This window comes from Amblyomma mixtum, chromosome 8, assembly GCF_055824585.1.
Source record: "Amblyomma mixtum isolate Tamu chromosome 8, ASM5582458v1, whole genome shotgun sequence".
Taxonomy (NCBI): Eukaryota; Metazoa; Arthropoda; class Arachnida; order Ixodida; family Ixodidae; genus Amblyomma; species Amblyomma mixtum.
The window spans coordinates 136,326,647-136,330,644 of NC_143019.1; the positions used below are offsets into that span (position 1 = coordinate 136,326,647).

The 3,998-nt window shown below is 44.0% G+C and overlaps 1 pseudogene across 1 annotated transcript; it reads right to left on the minus strand.

The window, feature by feature from the left end:
• Positions 1-743: 743 nt before the first annotated feature.
• LOC149334563 (uncharacterized) lies at positions 744-2,702 on the minus strand (annotated as a pseudogene). Its single transcript, XR_016284749.1, has 4 exons — positions 2,412-2,702; positions 2,196-2,324; positions 2,001-2,052; positions 744-1,596 (listed from the first exon to the last, which is right to left on the minus strand). The product of XR_016284749.1 is annotated as an uncharacterized LOC149334563 (transcript).
• Between the last annotated feature and the right edge of the window lie 1,296 nt (positions 2,703-3,998).

Consider the following 3,998-nt stretch of genomic DNA (forward strand, 5'->3'; position numbering starts at 1 on the left):
AGCCAAGTGGATAGATACAATTAGGGAGATTGCTAGTCTTAAGTGGACTTGCGTGGTCCAGGGCTGGGATAATGGAGAGTTACGGGAGACATTTGTTTCGAAATGGATGTAATTTGGCTTATTACAATGACACTGATGCAAAAAAGCCAGATGCTTTGAATGTAGCATTTTATTGAAGTTCAAAGTCTGCAGGTATCTGCTCATTAATTCACTTTTTCATGCGTGCTAACTGCTGTCGGCAATCAGAGGGGCCTTAAAATTACACAATCCTGCGCAAACAAGGGCCATCATGTCGATAGACTTTTTGCACTTAATGCTCAGGTTGGAACTGAAGATCCTGTAGTTCTTGATTCTATTAATGGCCCTTCCGACATGAATTCTCACTGATGCGATTCGTCGTGTTGCTGTTACCTCCTCTTCAGAAAGTTGCTCTTTCCCTGAAATGTAGAAAAAATGGTATGTGTACATTACGTGAACATTTACAGCCTAGCCAAAAGCAAGGACAATAGCCCAATTCATAAATGTTTAGCTCTCAACTCTTGGCTGCTAACAACACCTGCTACAAGATTTGCATTTGTCAAAATTCAAGGCAACTGTTAACAAGGCATTGTTACTTCAGCAGTTTGAAGAGAATTTTCCTGTTTTATATGTTCATAAAAGACACCTCAGTGATGCAAAATTATATAGTGCAGCCATGGTTTTGACGAAAATCAAGCAAGTGGCTATTTGTACTCTGCCTAGGCTTGTAGTGCTTTTTCCAGATTGCATACATAGACGTATTTTATTCCCTTTTTTATGACTGAAATTATCATTTGTACTAATAAAGCAAACAAGGATGTTCCATTCACCTTTAGTGAAAGCTGGTATGTTCATCTTGATTCCCTGGGCCTCCAAGTAAGGGTCCAACGTGAAACCCCTATCTGCCATTATTTCATCACCAGGGACAAAATATTCTAACATTCCGCAGTCCCTCACAATGAACTTGTCAGACGCACGTCCCCCATAAGCTCTGGAAACGAACATAATATGCCCATTCGGTGCAATCACAATCAAGAACTTGACTGTGTTGCGGGCTTTGTATTGGCTGTAAGTTTGTGCCCTAGCTTTTTCCTTTCTTGGCCTCTGGAGTGAAACTTCAGTACAGTCAAGGATGCATCGCGTGTTTCCATAGCCATTTTTGATGAACGACTTAGGCATGCTGCTTAGTACCCGAGATTTTGGGAGCCACTTCACAAAATATTTCATCATTATGTTCAGAGACTCAAGCACACGGTTGAATATTCTGCAGACACATGATGCGGAAATGGAAAACCTCCATGCAAGGTCCTTGTATAAAAGGCCAAGCCGAAGACGCATAAGGGTTAAGAGCAGCTGATCTTCCAACAAGAGATGTGTGCGTGGTAGCAAGCTTCGCTCAAGGCCAGAAAGAATCTCCTCAAATACAGCCTGAGAAACACCTGTATAAAATAATATGTCAGATGCTGACATCTTTGACCTCACAGAAGTATGTAGAGAGCTTGACCTGTGTGGCAAGCCATACGTATGGTCTGTAACAGCCCTGTCCTCCCACTGTGTAACTGCGTCTTGTTTGCATACCTGGAAAAGAGTGAAATCTGCTTAAAACCACGTCAGTTTGCCTCGGAAAGCACACAGTGACATGAAAAGAAAATTTGTTATGCTTAGCTGCAGAAAAAAAATAAAGACCTCACAGTAGCGCAGCCAGCACAGAATCCGCACTTTAAGTCTTCGGGAAAAAAAGAAGTATAAAGCTAATACTTCACAGAACAATATAGCTTTAATGTTTTTGCAAATGCTCAAAGCCAATCGGGACATTCAATGAAGCTTCTATGAACTGACTGCAAAGATAGGTGTTCCTTTACTATGAAAATAGTCGCCTGCAAAATGGCTTCTTCCAGAGCTAACTGTGGTCTTGATTGCTCAATAAGCTGTGTGCACAAGAACAAGGACGGTAGAAAAGCACCCCCCAACAGTGCCAATACCTGGACTAATACTTTAAGCAGCAAGCCTCTGAGTGAGTTGGTCTGGTCAGCACTGCATGAAAGAGTGACAGTGTGTTAGGTTGTGTGCCGTATCCATATCAATGAAAGAGAAATCATAGCCTGAAATACATTTGTATCTGTGCAGAAGTATGTGCGTTAAGGTGAGCAGTGCTATTTAAATAATGAGATGCTCACATATTCTTCGTCGGTCTGTGTTCCAGTAGTGATCAGCGGCATGACGGTCACACGGAACTGTTTTGGCACAGCAGGGCCAGGAATTTCTTGTGGTGGTGCCGCATTTCCCTCGCCACCAATGGTGTTGCACTGAAAGTAGATTTCAATAAAACAAACATGTCATTAAAAGAAACCTGGAGTGGATGCAAGAGACTCTCACACAGTGAAAAGTATTACCTTCAAAGCGGCAGCATTGCATCCATCATGTGCTGATGAAAAATTTGGCATGAATGCCAGCAGGTTATGACAAACCAGAGAATATTCTGCACATGACAGGCCATGTGCAGGCTTTCGGGTTAATAGCAAAGAAAAGAGTTCTACATACATCATTGACGCTTGTCCTAGGGGCAGGAGCTGCGCACTGTGGGACTCCTGCCACTGTCACAACTGTGGTGTTGCACTGCAAGCAGAATGAGAAAAACATGTTTATAAAAAAAGCACATTAAAAGTATGGCGAGTCTCTCAAAATGCAATTAAGGCAGCACTTCAAAATACTCAAGACGCAGCCACTACTTGGCAGTGGAAATTTACTGAGGCATGCATGCCAACAGGTTATGCTAAGTCACAGAGCTCAGCATCCTGCATGCAACACGGGTTAATCATAGAGGAATAGTGCTATGTACATGATTACTGTTCCATGTGGAAGGGGAAGTGTTTCCGCACTCTGGTAGTCCTGCTGTGGGTACAGCTGTGTTGTCACACTGGAAATGTATAAAAAGGTTACGCACGTTAAGGGCGAAAAGTTTATTTACTCAATGCAAGAAACACTGCAAGGCAGCAGTTCAAAAGTTCAACAATGCAACCACCATTTGATAGCGGAAGGTTGCTGATGCGTGCAGGTAGGCAGGTTATTCTGAGTCACAGGGCACAGCATACTGTGTCTGCCATGGGGTTCATCAAAGAAGAATTAGGGGATGCATGAATTGCTACATACATCATCATTGCTGACTGTGCAAGGCGGAATATCTCCACACTTCGGTAGTCCTGTTGCGGGCGCAGCTGTCAAGCCACACTGGAAATGTATAGAAAGATGTACTTATGAGTGAAAAAGATTTACTGAAACAACGGGAGTCCGCAAGACAGGAGTTCAGGACTTCCAAAATCCAGTCGCCATTTAGCAAAAGAGAATAGCTGACGCGTGTATGTCAGCAAGTTATTCTGAGCCACAAGACTCGGCCACCATGGTTCGGCGTGATGTGTCCAGCTCAGGTGTTCGTGAGGAAAGAATACAGAGTTACGCACATCACTGCTGCTTGTGCAAGGGGAAACACTTCCACATGAAGGCAGGCGTGTAGTGGTCGCAGCCGTGATGTCGAACTGCGGGTGTATGAACACAAGCATATTGCTGCAGAAATGTGTATTTAAATGACGTCAGTCCCAGTTAGGGCAGTGCAAATGTACCGATGTGTGCATGCCAGCAGGTTGTACCAGGTCTAGCAGAATGGCACACACTGTGTAGGTTAGCAGAGAACGGTGCTTGGTATCCACAAATTCCAGCAGAGTAACAAACAGCAAGGCGCACTATGCTCGAGTAATGAATGTTGCACAGACTGCATTTACGAAATATGTTACAAGAATGACAAAACACCTTCAAACTGTGCTCACTAACGCCCACTTGCAAGAAACGGCAGTCTAGTGTCAATAAAGAGCGATATTACTGCTACTGTTCTCCAGGCGCCTAGTGGCGCATACCCGCCGCGGTGGCTCACTGGTTATCGTGCTCTGAGCAACTGCTGACCTGAAAGACGCGGGTTCGAACCCGGC